The 6,527-nt window shown below is 34.7% G+C and overlaps 1 long non-coding RNA gene across 1 annotated transcript; it reads right to left on the reverse strand.

Annotated features, from left to right (window-relative positions):
• Positions 1-891: 891 nt before the first annotated feature.
• Positions 892-1,774, reverse strand: LOC309849303. Its single transcript, XR_014303641.1, has 2 exons — positions 1,716-1,774; positions 892-1,078 (listed from the first exon to the last, which is right to left on the reverse strand). It is a non-coding gene; the product is annotated as an uncharacterized lncRNA (long non-coding RNA).
• Between the last annotated feature and the right edge of the window lie 4,753 nt (positions 1,775-6,527).

The following is a 6,527-nucleotide window of genomic DNA, read 5'->3' on the forward strand; positions in this document are numbered from 1 at the left end:
GAAATCCCACCTGAGCTGAATGCAGCCACTTTAACAGAGTGAGCCACCCAGGCACCTCTTCATGTGGATTGTCTTAGGTCATCTTCACAAGGACCTTGTGGAGCAATTATTTCAATTTTAAAGATAAGCAGATTAAACTTAGAGAGTTAGAGAGTCTAAGGAACTTGTTCAGAATCTCAGCTACTTGATGGTCAATGTGAACCTTAACTGAGCTCTTCTACCCCCAAATATTGTGATTTTCCCACTACCTACACCAACTGAAGTAATTAATAGCCTCATTTGGACATCTCAATAAATATCTTATCTCTTCAGTAAATGTCTACAAGATTTCTACTATTTCTGACATATCTGCGTTACATTGTGGAGATTGAAGAGTTACCTTGACTGATCTCAAGTAAATTTTGTTCTTCTGTATGTTGTTTAATATGTTGTTTTTCTATGGCTGCTTTCAAAACTTTCAAATGAAGCATACATTTGACTGTATGTGTGTAGATGTTATTTTCCTTGCACTTACTATGCTTATGTTCTAATGAGCTTGAATTTGTACATTTATGTTTTTTACCAAATTTGAGAAACAAGCCACATTTTTTCATCCATTTATTCTGTCCCTTTATTTTTTTTTCCTCTCCTGGTACAATCACTGCATATATGTTAGGCCATCTTCAATTGTTGCACCTTTTCTGAGTCTGTTCATTTTTTGCATTTAATTCTCTCTTATCTAATTTATTATTTATCTGTCTTAAAGTTCATTTACTTTATCCTCGATATGTTGTTAATCATGTCAGGTGAAATTTTTATTTCAGATTGTATTTTCCACTTTTTAATTTCTTTTTTATTCTTATAGCTTCTATTCCTTTGCTGAGATTTGTCTTTTTATTCATCATCAATGTATTTCCATATCCATGAAGATAATTATAGTAGCTTGTTTAAAATCTGTTCTGATGCCAACATCTTGATCCATCTCTACTTTTGTCTTTGCTGATTGTTTTTTTTCTTTGAGTGTGGCCTTTTTCCATTTCATTGGAATTTGTGTAATTTGGATTTGTGTTCTGGGTATGAATTATACATTGTAGAGATTCTGGATTAGGTTATATACTTTCAAAGAATGTTGTTGTTGTTGTTGTTTTTGAGTGTGCAGTTTGACAGAACTCAAACTACATTTTTTTTCCATGTGATACATGGCAAGTTCGCCAAATATTTAGGCATAATGTGATGTTTCTACCTTATCTCTCTTTTTAGAAATCCTGCCCTCACTCTACTCTGCACCCTCTTAAATTTTCAGCTGTGTAGTTGTCCCAGACTCTGCTCTTCTTGGTTCGTCAGTCTATTAAAAAAGTTTTATCACATCCGTATTGTAGTTGCACAACATTGCACTAATGTTGGTGCTGTCTGTCCTCAGGCTCTGAGTGGTGAAACTAGGAAGCTTACCTAGGATTTTTCTCTTCTAGCAAGTGTTGACTTACTGTTACATATGTCTGCTTTGCTCAGTCTTCAGTGACCTTAGATAATTGCTTTTCTTTACACATTACACTGTAGTTTATGGAATCATATAACATCTGGTGTTTGTTTTACTTAGCATAATGCTTTAAAATTAATTTGCAATGTTGTATATATAAGAGATTATTCCCTTATGTTCATATTCTTTTACTATTGAGTAGTATTTTGTTGTGTGAATATGCCACAATGTGTTAATCCATTAACTATTTAATGAACACTTGGGTTGTTTTTAGTTTGGGCTATTCTGAATAAAGTTCTTTAAAAATTCAAATAGAAGATGTTCGGTGGAAATATAGTTTTATTTTTTATTTTTTTTGGAAATACTTGGTCATGTGTAGGTGTTACATGTAACTTAAAGTATAAATTTTTTTTCAAAAGCAATGACATTATTTTATATTCCCATCAATAATGTTTGAGATTTCCTGTAGATCCACATTTTCACTTGGTATTATCAGTCTTTAAAATAGTAATCATTCTAGGGATGCCTGGGTGGCTTTATCCTCAGAACCTATTTATCTTTTACCTGAAAGTTTGTACCCTTTGACCAACATCTCTCCATATTCCTCAGCACCTAACTCTTTGCAACCACCATTCTACTCTCTAAGTAGAAAGCCTTTTTCAGATTCCAAATATAAGAGAGAACACATGATATTTTTCTTTTCTGACTAATTTCACTTGGCATGATGCCCTCAGTTTCCACCCGTGTTGTTACAAAAGGAAGGACAGGAAAATACCAGGGACTGACACTGACAGAGTCACCACGATCTGGGGCAATGCTGATCAATGTTTCTGGGGGAAGACAATATAGCACTGCCTCTTGAAGTTTTCTGGCATCAAAGCAACACATGTTGCTTCTGCTCTTATTTTATTGGCCAAAACAAATCACATGGCCCGACCTATCTTCAAAGCACATTCTTACCATAAATCTTGAAGGTTATTGGTTATTAGTTTTCATGTCAACCATCACTCATTAAAAATAACATTAGATAAGGATTCTAATTCAAAATGTGTAGCCTGCATAATCATTTTAGTCTTGTGGTTTTAAAGTCAAAGGTCAAAAGATTACGCATAATATTGGAATATTTAAGATAACTTGATGTCCATCATGTCTATAAGTTTAATTTATTATGTATAGAAGAGTTAAATATATGAAAGATTTTAAATGTCTGTAAATTGGACAATTAATTATCCAAATAGATATAGATGCAATTAAAAATATTTAAAGAAATCTAAACTAACATTTAAAAAATTTTAAAAAGATTTTATATATTTATTTGAGAGGGAAAGAGACAGTGTGTGTGCGTGCATGTTTCTGAGAGCAAAGGGGAGGGGCAGAGGCAAAGGGAGAGGTACAGGCAGACATGCTGGGTGAAGTGCCCACCTTGGGGCTTTCTCACAGCCCTGAGATCACCACCTGAGCCAAAACCAGAGTCAGATGCTTAACTGACTGAGCCACTCAGGTTACCTAAGCTAACTTTTTAATGTGTTTATAAAGTAATCTCAGTCTCCTGAGAAGTGATTGTTAATATTTTTTGAGTTATAAATGGAGTAATAAATTTTGCCTGTTGAACTTAAAAATATAAGAATGAATTAGGTTTATTAATTTATTACTCAAATAAACAAATATTAATTTTTAAAACCAAAGTAAACTTGAACAAATGCTATCCTTTTTGGGTATCAAATTCTCACATTTAATACTAGTCAATGCTATTATAATCTCAAGGTCTCCTTTATTTTTCTTTCTGAGCACAAAAGCCTGTGAAATAAATACTATTAGAGATTTAGTATGAAGGACATACTAAAAATATATGTTATAACAGAGGAAGACCTGAAGATGCAGTTGGCTAAGTTTCTAACAGACCATTTAACATTTCTTTTTTACAAGAATAACCAGTACAGGTTAAGTTGACGGGATTTAGTGTAAGTAAAGTACTTACTGGAATTGGATGAGGGTACAAAGAGAAGAAAAATATTATATTTGATGAAACCCACTGTGCACACTTCCTTTAAGTATGGGCCTATGCAGTGATTTACCTCTGATGAGTAAGAGCAAGTAAGATACTCAAAAACATATGAGACAATTTATGTAATATGTGTATATTTATAAATATACTTATTTATAAGTATAAAGTATAAAGTATATATATAAATACACTTATTTATAAATAAATATAAATATATTTATTTATGGCTTCATCTGTACCGCAAGAGAAATTGTAATGACTCTGCAAAGACCACAAATCTTTTGAATATAAGTCAAAGTGTCTATTCTATATGGCTTAGGAATATGTGTAAAGCTTCCATATGGGAAAAAGATTTTCTGATACCCAAATAAAGAATCAGGCATCAAAGAACCTACTGAAAAGTTTGGCAAATATTGACAATTGTCACAAAACTTTGAATTCCAATTTGAAAGTCTACATATTCTATTTTGCAATATTCTCTATCATTTTATATTAGAGATGTTCCAAACTTTCTTCCAAAGCCATGGGATTTAATATATGATTATACCGTATAAACAATGCATACATGTATATGGACATATATATTAGCATTCATTTCAGTTTGCTTCCAGTTTACACATCCTACTAGATACCCCAGTGACTGGTTATTGCTCTCACAGTGAAACTAAAGATATGCCAACTCTCTTGAAGCAAAGTCCAAAACTTTAGAATAATGCTTATATATTTGATTTATATAGTTTATTTCTCCCAGAGTGTTCATTTTAAATATACTCCACATTGAAATAAGTGATCATGCTAATAGCTGACAGGGCTAGGTTAGGCTGACTTTGTCTTCATGTCATTGACAGTAACAAGAAAAAAGAAGAAAGTCATAGATCCCTTTTTTAAAATACATTGTTTTTTCTTTAAAGTATTTAAGTTTTTTTCAATTTTTCTGTTTTTTTTTTTAAATTTATATTTTCAACATAACAGTATTCCTTGTTTTTACACCTCACCCAGTGCTCTATGCAATATGTGCCCTCTCTAATACCCACCACCTGGTTCCCCCAACCTCCCACCCCTCACCCCTACAAATCCCTCAGATTGATTTTCAGAGTCCTTAGTCTCTCATGTTTCACGTCCCCTTCCAATGAATTTAATTTACATTTTAAATTTTAAATTTAAATATATTTAATTTAAATTAATTTAAATTAAATTTCATTTTTTTCTTTTAAATGCTGATAAATGCTGTCAGCCCCCAAAACTGTGGTCACAGAAAGCACATGCAAAATGAGAAAATGGAATGTAGACTCACAAAAAAGAACCATTTCGCTTTTCTAGGTCCTTGTTTTTAAAGAGTAGAAAATTTACTTTCCCAAAAAGGAACAAATTCGGAAGGAAAGAGTAGGACGAAAGTCACCTTCATCAGCCTATAAACATATACTCAAACCAAAAACACTGTAAACTGCAAAAAGATGCCAACTATTTTTAAAAATAAATGGCAGAAGACTTTAGGTAAGAATATCTTTCATGGAAATTGAGGAGGTAGAGGTGTTCAAATTGTTCAGGAGGCACCAAAAGCATGCGAATCATATTTTTTTTTTAAGATTTTATTTATTTATTTGACAGGCAGAGATCACAAGTAGGCAGAGAGGCAGGCAGAGAGAGAGAGGAGGAAGCAGGCTCCCCACTGAGCAGAGAGCCTGATGTGGGGCTCGATCCCAGGACCCTGGGATCATGACCTGAGCCAAAGGCAGAGGCTTTAACCCACTGAGCCACCCAGGTGCCTCGCGAATCATATTCTATTGAAAGGAAGGAAGACTGAGATTCTGAACAAAAATGTTTTATTAGGCAGAAAAAAAAAATCAAAAAGTATATGTACATATAAATGTAAATATAAATATATAGAGAGAGAGACATACACACACACGTGTGTGTTTGTGTGTGTATGCATATATACTATCCCAGTCCTAAACCCCAGCACCTGGGTTTGTGACCTTATTTGGAAATAGGGTCCCTGGAGATGTAACTAGCGTGGATGAGATCATATTTGAATAGCCTGGGCCCCTAATTCAGGAGGACTTGTGTCCTTCTAAGGGAGACTGTGGATACACAGATATGCACTGAGAGAGAGGGCCATGTGAAGAAGTCCAAAGTCCAAATACATCAAGCTGGGAAAGGGGCCTGGAACAGATCCTCCCATAATACCTCCAAAAGGAGCATGGTCTACGAGCACTGTAGCCTCTAGAACTGTGATACTGTCCACTTCTGTTGTTTCAGCCTCTAGGCTTGTGGTATCTTGTAATAGCACCCCTAGAAAACTAATACAACCCTGTTAGAGGAAAAGTAACCAATCAGAAGCCCATGAGGAATTGGAAAAGAGAAAAAAAATCTATCTATATATATATAGATATGTCTATATCTATATCTACATAAATTACTCTTTAAAACATTGAAAACGAACGGACATTTGAAAACCATGTGAAAAGGAAAGCAAGCAAGCAAACAAACAAACAAAAACTGAGCCCCAGGATTCACTCGAATTTTCACCTGGAATAGTTCTGGATGGTGCGCATAGGGAGGAGATTCCAAGGAAAAGATGGAAGTCTCCCTGCTGTGAGGAAAGAGAGATTGGGATTCAGGAAGGCTGGAGTGATGAAAAGGCCATGGGTTCAAGATAAAAATAAGTCAAGTAGAAATCAAACTCTTGGAAAAATACACACTGGTGTCCTCTTCAGTCCTTGCTCCATAGGAAGCAGTGTGTGTCTAAGAAAATACTTCAGGTACTAACAAAGAGTCAAGGCAATGGAACCAGATGGTTGCCAAAACTCCTACAAGGCTAGAGGTCATTGGAGTAATAACCAGCCAGAGGGAAGAGTTCCTCTGGCTAAGTCAGAATATTCTGTAGAGACCGGGTAAGGAGCCTGAGTTAGTTAGGTGTAAAAAGGGTCAGAATTACCTACTAATCTCTCACTGCCCATGTGACAGCCAATAAAAGAAGGCAGACAGTAGCCTCCAAATGACTTAGGTTATAAAAAGGAAGGCAGTTCAAAAGGGAAATGGAAGAAGGAATAGACAGGGGGGGAA

This window comes from Mustela nivalis (genome assembly GCF_964662115.1).
Source record: "Mustela nivalis genome assembly, chromosome: 15".
In the NCBI taxonomy this organism is placed as follows: domain Eukaryota; kingdom Metazoa; phylum Chordata; class Mammalia; order Carnivora; family Mustelidae; genus Mustela; species Mustela nivalis.